Source organism: Lithobates pipiens, unplaced genomic scaffold (assembly GCF_037356315.1).
Source record: "Lithobates pipiens isolate NorthernLeopardFrog02 unplaced genomic scaffold, aLitPip1_a1.2 Scaffold_28, whole genome shotgun sequence".
Lineage (NCBI taxonomy): Eukaryota > Metazoa > Chordata > Amphibia > Anura > Ranidae > Lithobates > Lithobates pipiens.
In genome coordinates this window covers 171,384,511-171,400,900 of record NW_027507789.1, presented here as the reverse complement: position 1 = coordinate 171,400,900, position 16,390 = coordinate 171,384,511, and positions in this window count along the sequence as shown.

Sequence of the window (16,390 nt, the reverse complement as noted above, 5' to 3'; positions counted from 1 at the left end):
TGAATGACAGTGCACTGGAGAGGAGTGCTGTCATTCACAAACAACACAAGCCCACAACAACGCACGTCAGTTAGTACATTGGTAAAATGATAAACAGAATGTTTATCTCTCATGATTATTGGTAAGGAATCTTCTGAGCTATGGCCAATCGAATAGGCTATCCATCTATAAAACAGTGATTGTCAGATCTGTGAACATGCTATTTTATAGGCAAGCTGTAATGCCGTGTACACACAATCGTAATTCTCGTTGGAAAAACCTCTGATGGTTTTCCCATTGGAATTCCGACAGAATTCTGCTCAAACTGTCTTTCATACACACGGTCACACCAAATTCTGACCGCCAAGAACGGGATGACGTACAACACGTACGACGGGACTAGAAAAGGAAGTTCAATACCTAGTAGCCAATAGCTTCCATCTCATAGTTGAATCTGAGCATGCGTGAGTTTTCGCACGTCGGAATTGCATACACACTATCCGAATTTCCAATAGAAAGTTTTTCCATCAGGTAAATTGAGAACATGCTATCAAATTTTTGCTGGTGGGAATTTGGACAGCTAAATTCCAATGGAGCATACACACGGTCGCATTTTACAATGAAAAGCTCTCATCTGTCTGTTGCTGGCCGAAATTCCGATCCTGTGTACGCGGCATAAGAATCTTTATTGGCTAAAGTTTCTGCTCAAAAATACACAGGTGCGTGTGTATTCTGTTCAATTGTTTGAGGATCTAGGGATGGAAACAAACGTGAAAATATAATTGGTTGAAAAAATTAAAACTTTGTGTATCCATTTTTTTGGAGGTGATTACTCATGAAAGGCTGAACTTTTTTTCTAGATAAACATTGGCTCTGAATCACCTGTTTTTTCAGACATTTCTTTAGGTAATCTATACCAGCCCATAGACATGAGATGAAGGCTATTCCATCTAGTGATCTCATGCTTGTGCCAGCAAGTAGACATACACTGGCCAACAGCTTTTGGAAAAAAGAAACATCAACTGGGCAGGTTACAAAGCTGGTCCCGATCGCTGTTGTTCTCTACTAAAGTATGTTGCGAACACCTTTACTTCCCTTCACTTCTCTTTCTTCCCTATTGATATAAATTTGTAGATCTGTTTATGATTGGCTGCCATTGAGTCGGTATAATATGTTGCATTGCCAACAGAGATCTAAAAGGGCAGTCATGGTTTGACAATGGAGCAACCCAAATGAGATCTGGCTCCCGCGTGTGCCTGGAGGCACTGGAAAATTTCCACACTAGCCTTGTTTGGAATCCACAGACGCATTTCACAAAGAACCATGCAAAAACTTAATTTATACTATTAATGTGGACCATTTGACACAATGTCCATAAATATTTTAAGCTCTTAAAAGATTTTTTATGCAGTGGTATGAAACATATGTGGGTGGGCAATCCCAATATGACTTACATGTCTTCCAGTGGTATAGCAGTGCAGAACGGTTGGGCTGTTTTGACATTTGCCATTGTACTGTATTCAATGTTGACTCTCCCAACAAATGCAATCAATTAATTTTCCCTAAAAAAATGCTATTTGTGCACCTGTTGACCTACTGTAAGTTCAATATGTCAGATTAACCCCAATGCATATAGCAGTAAACATATTATCATTAAAACTCTTCGAAAACGTAATTGCTTTAAGTGTGATGTGTGACACATGATACGCAAAACATTATTCATACACAGATATAATTTACAAAAACAGCTTTCAGGTTGGTTTAGATCAGTCAACAACCTTTCAGCAGCATTACACAACCGTCTGTGCAGTACTTGTTAGTAAATTACACTCAGGTGGACAGTTAGTGTAACTTGTGATGTGGAGCTGAAATGCAATTCCAACTTAAAAAGCTAAGTAAATACTTTTAAAAGGATGCATTTAACATGATGGAGTATACTGTCTGCCCAACTTCAATGAATGTTGTTTGAACAGCTATATTTACTGATGAAATTATGCAGCACTTCAGAAACAGGATTATACTGAAGCAAAATGTTTTTTTTATCTTTTGATGATTGGTCAACAGATATCCAGGAATGCATGCCATTTTGTTTTTTGACAATTTTTAAAAGCCATGAAATTCTTTTTTTTTTCAATTCTATTAGTATAACCCACTATACTTGGATACCTTTTCCTCCATGCTGAGCACATTTTCTTCACAGTGAGACCTTTCTGGTTTCAACCTTGCAAAATCTTTTGAGACTTGCACTGCACTCCATGTCTTTGCTTGACTTTCACTCAATGTCTGTGGAATTCTTGTCAACCGGTAAGTGTGGGGAAGTAAAAGGAGCAATAAGGTTAGTTCCCTAACAGTACACTAAAAACTTACATTTTACTTATCAATGGCAAGCCTGAGCCTGGGATGATGTACATAACCAGCTTGATGAAATTAACTCCATTAGAAACCGTCCTTCACATCAGAGGTCCCCCGTTACATCAGAGCCCCCTTCACATCAGAGGTTCCTCCATCATGTCAGAATCCCCTTCTCATGTCAGAGTCCAACCTTCATGTCAGAGGTTCCTCCATCATGTCAGATGTCCCCATCATGTCAGAATCCCCTTCTCATGTCAGAGTCCAACCTTCATGTCAGAGGCCCCCCAATCACACAGTCTCCCCATCACCGAGCCCCCTAATTACATAGTCTCCCATCACAAATGTGCCTAATCACACAGTCTACCCATCACAGAGCCCCCTATTCACATACTCTACCCATCACAGAGTCCACAATCACACAGTTCCCACTTCACATCAGAGCCCAACCAGTGGTGGCTGGTGCTCAACATTTTTTGGGGGGGCGCAAACAAACTGAAAAATACATAACCCCCATCAATTGCCACCGCACTGTGCCCATCAAATGCAGCCACTCTGCCCATCAAACGCAGCCACTTGTGCTCATCAAACGCAGACACTGTGCCCATCAAACGCAGCCACTTGTGCTCTTCAAGCGCAGCCACTTGTGCCCATCAAATGCAGCCACTGTGCCCATCAAACACAGCCACTTGTGCTCATCAAACGCAGCCACTTGAGCCCATCAAATGCGGCCAGTGTGCCCATCATATGCAGTCATGTGTGCCCATCATATGCAGCCGCTTGTGTCCATCAAATGAAGCCACTTGTGCCCATCATATGCAGCCACTTGTGCCCATCAAATGGAGCCACCTGTGCCCAGTATATGCAGCCACCTGTGCCCTTCATATGCAGCCACTTGTGCCCATCAAATGCAGCCACTTATGCCCAGTATATGCAGCCAATGAGCCCATAAAATGCAGCCACTGTGCCCACCGACCCCCCCCACACTCACAGGGTTTGCAGCTCTGGCAGCAACCCGCTCACAGATCGTGGCTCTGGCAGCACAACCCCCCCACCGTGCGGCTCTCAGCCAAGGGAACTTACCGTAGCATTGCAGTAGCTCCTCACAGAGCGGCAGTGACCTCCGCTCCATCGCATGTTTCCTCCGCTCTTCCTAAGCACTAGGTCCGGCACTTTGGCCAATCAGGACGCAGGTCTAATGCCCTGCCTCCTGATTGGCGGGGAAAAGGGTTAGTGTGGATGAATGAATGAATTCACTATCATCACACAGTTGGGTGGGATCAGGGCGCACTCTCTGCACCCTGAGCCCACCCTATTTTGAAGCCTATTAGTGCTTCAAAGAGTACCACCCCCTCCCACCCCCACCATAGGAATCCATGCATCTGGCGTCCTGAAAGGGGCTGAGCGCATGGATGGGGGGGTGGATATAGCGGTGTGTACAGAGCATGCACAATCTCCTAACACTGACTGAAAGCTCTATTTAAAACAAGCAAGATATTTAGCTATATAGGTGGATATAGCGGTGTATACTGCGTTCAGAGCACGCAGACAGCACGCACAATCTCCTAACACTGAATGAAAGCTCTATTTAAAACTAGCAAGATATTTAGCTATATAGGTGGATATAGCGGTGTATACTGCGTTCAGAGCACGCAGACAGCACGCACAATCTCCTAACACTGACTGACAGCTCTATTATAAAAGATAGATATATCGCTAGATATATAGGTGAATATAGCGGTGTATACTGCGGTCAGGGCACGCAGGCAACAACCACTACAGAAGAGCAAGAATGAAAAATCGGCCGATAACGATCGGTGTATACTGTGTTGAAGGTACACAGAACACCCACTAACTGCTACAGATGCCAACACACTACACAAGGCCGCCACGCTGGCGGCCTTATATAGTGTGGGGCGTGTACTACACAGCCTGAGCTATGATTGGCCACAGGCATCCTGCCTGTGGCCAATCATGGCTCTCCTCGCTGCCGGCGCTGTGATTGGCCAAGCATGTGGGGTCACAGTGCATGCTTGGCCAATCATGAGCCAGCAATGCACTGCGCCATCGCAGTGCATTGTGGGCCTTGAGCGCCACACGAATTTGGTGCGAACGGCCCATAACGTTCGGAATTCGCGAACACGAAGCTCATCCCTACTCACAAGTCTGTGGCAGAGACTTTACCGAGCATGCCACCGGCTGCTAGGCCTAGTGAGAGAGGTCTATCCGGGGGTTGTTGAATCCAGTTGTGAAACAGTTTTATTCTCTGGATTCTCTCAATACTTTCACCTTGCAATATAAGTGCCTGAACTCACCCCTAACCCTCTACCCTCCATTAAGAGACTTTGTTTTTTTCTAAATGAATAACCCAAAAGAGGATTCAGTGTCAGTTTCAACATTCTTTGGGCCATTTACCACAGGATCCCTAAGACGGAGAAGCAAGCCGACGAGGTAACGGTAAGCCCAAATCAATCCGGCAGCGCCTTCGGGGGTCAGTGCTACATGTATAAGATCTTTATATGACACCATACACAGTAGCTTTGGAAAGTTGAATAGCTTCCTTAATGCAAATATGCTTATAAGTAAACTCATTCTACAATGGATATCAACTTTCACTGCACAGTATATTGTTCTCCTACGTGAATTCACATGAAAACTTTTTTAACAATTACTCCAAGCTATAATAAAAGAAATACTTCTGTAAGTTCATAGCTCATACCTGGGTTAGCGCGTCCCTCAATGTGACCCTGCGGCCTATTTTGCCGCAGTGGCAAACCATGGCATGCAGCAAGGTGTAAGTTCCGGACTTCTGTCCTCAGGCACTTTACAGTATGCTGACAGGTGAACATTTTTAGATAAATAATCCTTATGAGCCTTCGGGAATGAGAGGACTTGTAGCAAAGCTGAAATTAGATATTTAGTAACTGCAGGGGATAAACCTGCATTCTTTACTGTGTCAAGGCAAAATTGGTGTATGCTTAATCATCTCTGAGCAGCGCTTACTTTATATATTTATATTTTTGTAGTGATGAGATTTTATATATACAATGTATGTATATATATATATATATATATATATATATATATATATATATATATATATATATATATATATATATACACTATATATATATAAGTATTGGGATGCCTGCCTTTACACGCACATGAACTTTAATGGCATCCCCGTCTTAGTTCATAGGGTTCAATATTGAGTTGGCCCACACTTTGCAGCTATAACAGCTTCAACTTTTCTGGGAAGGCTGTCCACAAGGTTTAGCAGTGTATCTATGGGAATGTTTGTCCATTCTTACAGAAGAGCATTTGTGAGGTCAGGCACTGATGTTGGACGATGTTGGACGAGAGGGCCTGGCTCACAGTCTCCACTCTAATTCATACCAAAGGTGTTCTATTGGGTTAAGGTCAGGACCCTGTGTGGGCCAGTCAAGTTCCTCCACCCCAAACTCACTCATCCATGTCTTTATGGACCTTGATTTGTGCACTGGTCCAAATCATTTGGTGGAGGGGGGATTATAATGTGAGGTAGTCTTTCAGGTGTTGGGCCTGGCCCCCTTAGTTGCAGTCAAGGGAACTTAAGGTGTCAGCATACCAAGACATTTTGGACAATTTCATGCTCCCAACTTTGTGGGAACAGTTTGGGGATGGCCCCTTCCTGTTCCAACCAGTGCACAAAGCAAGGTCCATAAAGACATGGATGAGCGAGCTTGAGGTGGAGGAACTTGATTGGCCTGCAGAAGAGAGTCCTGACCTCAAACAGATAGAACACCTTTGGGATGTATTAAAGCGGAGACTGCGAGCCAGGTTTTCTCGTCCACATCAATGCCTGACCTCACAAATGCGCTTCTGGAAGAATAGTCAAACATTCCCATAGACACACTCCTAAACCTTGTGGACAGCCTTCCCAGAAGAGTCAAAGCTATTATAGCTGCAAAGAGTGGGCCAACTCAATGTTGAAATCTATGGACTAAGACTGGGATGCCAAGTTCATGTGTGTGTAAAAGCAGGCATCCCAATACTTTTGGTAATATAGTGTATATACTGTATATATATATATATATATATATATATATATATATACAGTGGTGTGAAAAAGTGTTTGCCCCCTTCCTCATTTCCTGTTCCTTTGCATGTTTGTCACACTTAAGTGTTTCGGAACATCAAACCAATTTAAACAATAGTCAAGGACAACACAAGTAAACACAAAATGCAATTTGTAAATGAAGGTGTTTATTATTAAAGGTGAAAAAAAAATCCAAACCATCATGGCCCTGTGTGAAAAAGTGATTGCCCCCTAAACCTAATAACTGGTTGGGCCACCCTTAGCAGCAACAACTGCAACCAAGCGTTTGGGATAATGTGCAATGAGGCTTTTACAGCGTCCTGGAGGAATTTTGGCCCACTCATCTTTGCAGAATTGTCCTAATTCAGTTACATTAGAGGGTTTTCGAGCATGAACGGCCTTTTTAAGGTCATACCACAACATCTCAATAGGATTCAGGTCAGGACTTTGGCTAGGCCACTCCAAAGTCTTCATTTTGTTTTTCTTCAGCCATTCGGTGGTGGACTTGCTGGTGTGTTTAGGATCATTGTCCTGCTGCAGAACCCAAGTTCGTTTCAGCTTGAGTACACGAACAGATGGTCGGACATTCTCCTTCAGGATCTCTGGTAGACAGCAGAATTCATAGTTCCTTTTATCACGGCAAGTCTTCCAGGTCCTGAAGCAGCAAAACAGCCCCAGACCATCACACTACCACCACCATATTTTACTGTTGGTATAATGTTCTTTTTATGAAATGCAGTGGTCCTTCTACGCCAGATATACTTGGACACACACCTTCCAAAGAGTTCCACTTTTGTCTCATCGGTCCACAGAATGTTGTCCCTAAAGTCTTGGGGATCATCAAGATGTGTTGTGGAGAAATTGAGAAGAACTTTGATGTTCTTTTTGCTCAGCAGTGGTTTTCTCCTTGGAACTCTGCCATGCAGGCCATTTTTGCCCAGTCTTTTCCTGATGGTGGAGGCATGAACGCTGACCTTAACTGAGGCAAGTGAGGCCTGCAGTTCCTTGGACGTTGTTGTGGGGTCTTTTGTGACCTCTTGGATGAGTCGTCGCTGCGCTCTTGGGGTAATTTTGGGCAGCCGGCCACTCCTGGGAAGGTTCACCACTGTTCCATGTCTTCGCCATTTGTGGATAATGGCTCTCACTGTGGTTCGCTGGATTCCCAAAGCTTTGGAAATGGCTTTATAACCCTTTCCAGACTGATAGATCTCAATTACTTTCTTTCTCAATTGTTCCTGAATTTCTTTGGGTCTCGGCATGATGTGTAGCTTTTAAGGATCTTCTGGTGGACCTTACTGTGTCAAGCAGCTCCTATTTAAGTGATGCCTTGATTGTGAACAGGTGTGGCAATAATCAGGCCTGGGTGTGGCTAGAGAAATTGAACTCAGGTGTGGACAACCACAGTTATAGTATGTTTTAACAAGGGGGGCAATCACTTTTTCACACAGGGCCATGATGGTTTGGATTTTTTTTCACCTTTAATAATAAACACCTTCATTTACAAATTGCATTTTGTGTTTACTTGTGTTGTCCTTGACTATTGTTTAAATTGGTTTGATGTTCCGAAACACTTAAGTGTGACAAACATGCAAAGGAACAGGAAATGAGGAAGGGGGCAAACACTTTTTCACACCACTGTATATACACACACAGTCATCTACCAGAAGCCAAAGTTCCTGTTGGATTAACACAGTTTTGATAATTTCATAATCTGTGAATTCTCATGGACACAATGCCTCTTTTTCACATAAATTAATAGCATACAATTGTTTCAAATCACCTATTATCATCACTTATTCTAGATCGGGGTAGGCAACCTTTTCAGCTTTGAGCACAGTGTGCCAAAAAATGTTTTCAAAGAAATTGAGTGATTTTAAAACACAAAAATGTCAACTTCACACTCTCAATCATGAAAATAATTTTTTATAAAGTAAATGCTGTAAACTTGAATATTAGTGAGAAATTAACATCCTGCACTCTCACGCCTCAGATCAGCCCCAAATTATGTACCTTCACACCTCAGATCACTGCCCCCCCCCCCCGTAAATCTTCTCCACCATTGTAACCCCCTGCACATCTGTCTCACCAATGTAACCCCCTGTAAATCTGCCCCACCACTGCATAACCCTGCCCATCTGTCCCACAAATGTACCCCCTCCCATCTGCCTCACCAATGTACCCCCTTTCTCATATGCCCCACCAATGTATCGCCTTTCCTATCTGCCCCACCACTATAACCCCGTGCACATCTGCCCTACCTCTGTACCACCCCTGCTCATCTGTCCCACCACTGTACCTCCCTGCACACCAGCTCCACTGCCATACCCATGCTCTTCTGTCTCACTGCTGAACCATCTTCTCATCTGTCCTAACACTGAGCTTATCTGCTCATTTGCCCCTGTAACCCCCTTTCTCATCTTACATAGTTACATAGTAGGTGAGGTTGAAAAAAGACACAAGTCCATCGAGTCCAACCTATGTGTGTGATTATATGTCAGTATTACATTGTACATCCCTGTATGTTGCGATCGTTCAGGTGCTTATCTAATAGTTTCTTGAAACTATCAATGCCCCTTGCTAGGGATGAGCTTGGTGTTCGAGTCGAACGCATGTTCGGCTCGAACACTGGCTGTTTGCGCGTTCGGCGATACCAGAACTTTATGTGCCTTTCGCGCCAAATCCGAGTGTCGCTCATGGCCCATAATGTACTGTGGCACTGCAGTGCATTGCTGGCTGATGATTGGCCAAGCATGGATTATGACCCGCATGCTTGGCCAATCACAGCGCCGTCAGCGAGGAGAGCCATAATTGGCCACAGGCAATTGGCAATTATGGCTCAGGGGGTTTAGTACACACCCCACACTATATAAGGCCGCCTGCACGGCGGCCTTGCATAGTGTGTTGCAGTACATAGAGACAGATAGACCCAGAGACAGTGTCTTCATTTACTTTGAACCTTTTGCAATTACAGTCATTGTATTGTGTCCTATACCACAGGCAGCTGCAGCAGTTACAGTCGGTGTATTGTGCCCCCTGCACAGTGTACACCTGAAGCTACCCCAATTGCTTGTGTTGTTCTGGTCCTATACCACAGGCAGCTGCAGCAGTTACAGTTGGTGTATTGTGCCACCTTCACAATGTACACCTGAAGCTACCCCAATTGCTCGTGTTGTTCTGGTCCTATACCACAGGCAGCTGTAGCAGTTACAGTCGGTGTATTGTGCCACCTGCCCAGTGTACACCTGAAGCTACCCCAATTGCTTGTGTTCTTCAGATCCTATACCACAGGCAGGCAGCTGCAGTAATTACAGTCGGTGTACTGTGTAATTTGGACAGTGTGCACCTAAAGCTACTCCAATTGCTGGTGTTCTGCTCATCTTATACCGCAGGCAGCTTCAGTAATTACAGTCGGTGTACGGTGTCATCTGCTCAGTGTGCACCTAAAGCTACCCAAATTGCTGGTGTTCTCATCTCCCTGCAGGCCATTAGTATGTCTGGAAGGTCAACAAGAAGAGGCAGACAGTCACAAGACAATAAAAGAGGGCAAGCAGCCTCTGTGTCTATAGGCAACAGCGCTGGTCGTGGACGCGGTGCATCATCATCAGCATGTGGCCATGGGACACGCTTGTCCTTATTTTCGGCAGCTGGATGTGTTGAGCCGCAACATGCCGAAGACTCAATAGAGTGGATGACCAAGCCCTCCTCATCCTCTCTCACCCAGGCTCAGGGTACTGGCAAAGCAGCTGCAAAACGCAACCTCTTCCCTCGTCTCAATGGCATCAGTCACTTATTACCTAGACCCACCATGTCCTCCTGAGGAGTCCCCCGAACTATTTTAGCATGTGTTGGGTACATGCTCCAGGAGGATGCCCAGCATTTTGAAGGCTCTGATGATGATACCCAGCTATAGGAAGGCAGTAAAGAAGGACAAATCTGACAGTCATGTTCCACCAGCTGCCAAAGAAGGACAGCAATCTGACAGTCATGTTCCACCAGCTGCAGAATACTGCCAGGTTTGCTCCAGTGATGAGGAGGCAGGGAATGATGAGATCACTGACTCCACGTGGGTGCCTGAAAGGAGAGAGGAGGAGGAGGCACATCTCCAACAAGGCAGGATGCCCTCCAGGGGTCAGGTTAAGGGCAGCACACCGACTGAATCACACTGCAGAGCTCCGCCTGTGCAGGGCACTGCCTCTGTGTGTTATTCCAAACGTTCTTTGGTGTGGGCCTTTTTTGAGACGAGTGCATCAGATCACACCACTGCTATTTGCAACATATGTCTCAAGCGTATCTCGCGTGGCCAAAATATCAGCCGCTTGGGCACCACATGCTTGACCAGACATATGTTGACCTGCCATGCAGTTCATTGGCAAGCGTACCTTAAAGACCCACACCACAGAACAAAGCGGACCTCTCCTTGCTCCTCATCAGCTGGGATCTGCAACCCCACTATACCTTCAGTCCTCTCTGAAACCTGCACTGAGCGGAATGAAGGTGTAGAATTAGATGTGTCACAGCCAAGTACTTGGAGGCAACCTGCTAGTGGTACACCGACATCCGATTGTAGATGGCAAATTTCCTTGCCCCAGCTGCTGGACCGTCGAAAGAAGTTCACTCCCAGCCATCCACATGACCAGCGGTTAAATGCTAGCTTGGCTAAATTGCTAGCATTTCACCTGCTGCCTTTTCAGTTGGTAGACTCGGACCCCCTTCCGTGAGTTTCTGCAATGTGCGGTTCCTCAGTGGCAGGTTCCCAAACGCCACTTTTTCTCACAGAAGGCGATTCTGGCTCTCTACCGGCATGTGGAAGGCAATGTCCATGACTTGCTGGACAGGGCAGTCAGCAGTAAGGTGCATATTACTGCTGACTCATGGTCCAGCAGGCATGGACAGGGACACTATCTATCTTTCACACCGCATTGGGTGACTCTTCTGTCAGCTGGGAAGAATGTAGGACAAGGTGCATTAGTGTTGGAGGTCGTTCGGCCACCACGCCTCCAAAATTCTACTACTGGTTGTGACACACCTCTCTTCTCCACCCCCTCCTCTTCTTCTTCCTCCATGGCCTCTTCCTGTGCTTTGTCTTCGGAACCAGTGAGTGCTCTGTAGGCATTCAAGGGGCTACGCAAGTACGCAGGCAAAAAGATGCCATGCCGTGATTGCGCTGGTGTGCTTGGGGGACAGGAGCCGCACTGGGGCAGATATTCTGTCAGCTCTGCAGGGGCAGGCCGAGAAGTGGTTGATGCCAATCCAGCTTAAGCCAGGAATGGTGGTTTGTGACAATGGCACCAACCTCTTCTCTGCCCTCCGACAGGCACAACTGACCCATGTGCCCTGTGCGGCTCACGTCCTTAACTTGGTGGTGCAGCGGTTCTTGGGCAGGTACCCGGGCTTACAGGATGTCCTGAGGCAAGTCAGGAAAGTCTGTGTGCATTTCCACCAGTCATATAATGCCAGTGCTGGGCTGGCTGAGCTCTAAAAGGAAATTAACCTGCCCAAGAACCGCCTTATCTGTGACATGCCCTCCAGGTGGAACTCAACATCGGTCATGCTGCAGCGGCTGCACACACAGCAGACGGTCATCAATGAGTACCTGTGCGACTACGGCACCAGGGAAGGGTCAGGGGAGCTTGTTTTTTTTCCCCCATGCCAGTGGGGCATGATCAGGGATTCATGCACTGTCCTGTCACCATTTGAGGAGGCTACGAGGATGGTGAGCAGTGACAGTGCATGTATCAGTGACACTGTACCTCTTGTCCACCTGTTGGAGCACGCGCTGCATGGAATAATGGACAGGGCACTTGAGGCAGGAAGAGGAGGACTTCCTTGCCTCTCAAGGCCCCCTTTATCCAGACAGTGTTCCTACTATCACGCTGATCACACAGGAAGAGGATGGGGAGGAGGAGGAGGAGGAGGAGGATTGTGTCAGCATGGAGGTGGAGCCTGGCACTCAGCATCAGCAGCAATCTTTTAGGGATGATTTACGGTCCCAAGAAACCCATGGACTTGTACATGGCTGGGAGGAGGTGGCTGCGGATCATGTCGTCCTTAGTGACCCAGAGGACTCTGGACCGAATGCCTCAGCTAACCTACGCTGCATGGCCTCCCTGATCCTGCAAAGCCTGTGGAATGATCCTAGTTTTCAGTGGATCAAGGAGAGGGATCATTACTGGCTGGCAATTCTCCTTGATCCACGGTACAAGGGTAAGGTTGCGGATCTTATCTTGCCATCGCGGAGGGAGCAGAGGATGAGACATCTCCGGGAGGCCTTGCAGAAAGGTCTGTGCAACGCGTTCCCAGAGACTGGGAGGTTACAAATCCCTAGTCATGGACAAAGTGTTGCTGAGGCTTCGGTCAGTCACAGAAGAAGCGGTGTCCCAGAGGTTATAGAGAGTGATCAGGGGCTGGCTTTCACAGCCTCAGTAACCAAAGAGATATGGACAGCCTTAGGGGTCACACTAGCCTTTCACACCCCATACCACCCTCAGAGTAGTGGAAGGGTAGAAAGACTAAATGGCACAATTAAGTCCAGGATGCTGAAAATGTCTCAGGAAACAGGAATGAGTTGGCCAGACAGCCTACCCATTGCCCTGTTCAGTGTCAGGTACACCCCAAGGGGAAATCATGGTTTGTCACCCTATGAGATATTGTTCGATTCAGCCCCTAGACTGGGTTGTTATTTTCCGCAACAGTTGCAACTACAATCTGATGTATTAACTGATTATGTGACTGCTTTATCTCGAGAATTAAAGCGGGAGTCCACCGGGACTCCGCGTTTTTTTTTTTTTTTTAAAAGCCAGCAGCTACAAATACTGCAGCTGCTGACTTTTAAATAGTGACACTTACCTGTCCAGCGCGCCCGCGATGTCGGCACCCGAAGCCGATCGCTCGCTCGTCTGTCGGGTCCTGCCGCCGCCATCTTGGGTATGGGAATCAGGAAATGGAGCCTTTCGGCTTCATTTCCCGGTTCCCTACTGCGCATGCGTGAGCCGCGCGGCGCAATCCGGACGGTCCCCGCTGCCTCTGGGAGCTGTGTGTTTCCCAGCAGGCAGCGGGGCACTTGCTGAAGGGGGCGGGCGCTTGCGGAAAGGGGCGTAACGTACGCCCCTTTCCGCAGAGAGCTAGCCCGGAAGTGGGTGCAGTTACCTGGATTATCCAGGTAACTGCACCCCCCTCCCCCCTGAAAGGTGCCGATTGTGGCGCCGGAGGGGGGGGGGGATTCCGATGAGCGGAGGTCCATTTTAGGGTGGACCTCCGCTTTAACCCGTATCCATGTGCAAGTGTTTTTCTCTATACCAGATCCTGAATTAGACACAGGATCGCACAGGTTAAACCCCAGAGATTGGGTATTGGTGAAGAAGTTTGTGAGGAAACACACCCTTGAACTCAGATACGATGGTCCTTTCCAAGTCCTTCTGACAACCTCCACATCAGTAAAAGTGGCCGGAAAGAACTCGTGGATACATGCCTCCCATTGCAAGAAAGTCCCCGTGCCCGAAGCAGAAGGAGAGGCTGAGGGGACCAAGCCACGATCCTGTTTATCCTTTTAATTGTGATTTATGCTCAGGCCCAAGAGGTGGCCGTAGAACAAAAAGATGGTATGATTCAATTCTGGTATAACTCATCTAACACACGTGTTGCTACATTCATATCCCTTTATGGTAGGATACTGGGCCCGGCTAGCTCAGTCGGTAGAGCATGAGACTCTTAATCTCGGGGGAGGGTGACTGTAACGGAGCATAACACATAACTGTCATCATAGGCATCGCCAAGTCTAACATAAACATCGTCGTTGTCGTCTGGGGTTTCTTGGTTCACCAATGTAGGGGTAGCTTGATTAACTGCCTTTTCCACGCATTTCTTGATGCAGGGGAGAATGCAGCAGATTATAGCCGCCATTACCAGGATAGCTATTCCTATCTGGGTCAACAATCCCGGTTGATCGACTGACCTTCATAAAGATGAGCTGATGTAACCAAATAATTTTTTTTGAAATGTCACATCTCTTCAAAACTGCCTATGCTGATGCTGAGTGACTATCCTGTTATGCTGACTAACTTTCCTCTTCCTCCTCAGTGATCCTCAATGATTCTGCTGATAGCTTGGGAGAACATTTTTGGTTCTGGGCACCGCTACCAGTGGCTAAGGTCCAATTTTTCAGCCCCTGTTTAACAGGGGCATGTAATTACAATTTTTGTAAGAGAGCTTGCAGAGCTGACTTGTTTAATTGAATGGGTCATGCTTAGCGTGACACTACGCCCACCAAAAGCGACAGGAGGTATAATTCCTGCTGCAGTCACGAAGCAAAGCATTGTGTCCATGGCATGTGCACACCACCAGCAGCTGCCTCTGCAGCTAAAGGGAGAGGGGGTTGGTAAAAAAATGTCTCTGACCCTCAATCCGCTAGTGTGAATGAGCACTAATAAGCATTTTTATGGTGGCCAAATGAAAACTGATGGCATTAATGGAAAAGCTGTTTAAATGGTGCATGGGCTAAACCATTTTGCACGGGCTATTTTTTCTTGGCAAATTTTAAACTACTACCTGTGTCATATGCTGATACTCCTGACTTTATCTGCATGATTGGTGGTAAGATCTAAGCTAGAATGAGTGAGTGGATTGATGCACAGAAAGTAGTCCTTGTTTAATATCCAGTTTACAGTGTGAAGGGGTGTGAGGAATTGAAAAGAGTTTTTTTTTCTTCAAATATCCCTTTCAGACCCCAGGATGTCCTTCATGCCTTTGCACCCATAGCAGCTGAATGACCAAATTTCTACTTCAAGCTTTCTTTGGGTAGCCTTAGACCACCCTAATGTCTTATTAGTTTACAGTATATAATTGAAAGCATTAAGTACATGCACATAGGATGTGAATTGAACCACTGGGCTTATCTTTATATTAACTCTGGAAAACTATGGCGAATCAAATAAACCTAATCCTATCAAACAGTTAATCAAAATCTGATTTATTTTGGGATATCATACTAAGGCCCCTTTTACACTATCGTAAGGCAACCAAATGCACCTTGCTAACCTATGTGCATTGCTTCGTAGTGTGATGTGTTCCAAAAATAGTGCTTGCACCTTTTTTGATGTGTTAGGTTTTCCATTCAAATGAATAGGCTGCCTTAATGAAACGTGTGTTAACCAATGTTGCCAACCGTCAGTATTTTGGCAGCCAGTAAAAAATGGGCACTTTTCTCTTGTCAGTAAATGCCATTAAGAGGAATCGGTTGCCAGTAAAAAAGATGGCTATGATGCACGGCTCGGAACTGCGCATGCGCAGCTCAGGCCCTGAGCCAACTGAGACCATCCAAGTGCCTTTCATGGTGTAAGAGAGCCCAGCGGAGTGGCCGGGGCCTTGTGTGCGGATCTGTAGGATTAAGGCAAGCCAGGACCGGGACTGTCAGTGCTGTTTGGACTGGAGTGGACTGAAGGGACCACCTGGCATGGAGATAGACGGTCACTGTGACTCAGGAGGGGACATGTCATGTCGGTGATCTGTGCTGCTGCACACTGCTGTCAGTATCACTGTGAGGCCGCGTACACACGGGCGGATTGTCTGCCCAACTTAGTCTGCTGAACCGTGTTTCAGCGGACAATCCGCTCGTGTGTGGGCTTCAGCGGACTTTTTCAGCGGACAGTCTGACGGACTTAGTCTTTCAGAATTTCCGTAATTTTGTCCGTCCAAACTTGGTTTCAGCGGACAGTCCGCTCGTGAGTAGGCAAGTTGGACGGACTAAGGCCGCGTACACACGGGCGGATTGTCTGCCCAACTTAGTCCGCTGAACCGTGTTTCAGCGGACAATCCGCTCGTGTGTGGGCTTCAGCGGACTTTTTCAGCGGACAGTCTGACAGACTTTGTCTTTCGGAATTTCCGTAATTTTGTCCGTCCAAACTTGGTTTTGTCCGTTCAAACTTGGTTTCAGCGGACAGTCCGCTCGTGTGTAGGCAAGTTGGACGGACTAAGTATGGCGCATGCTCA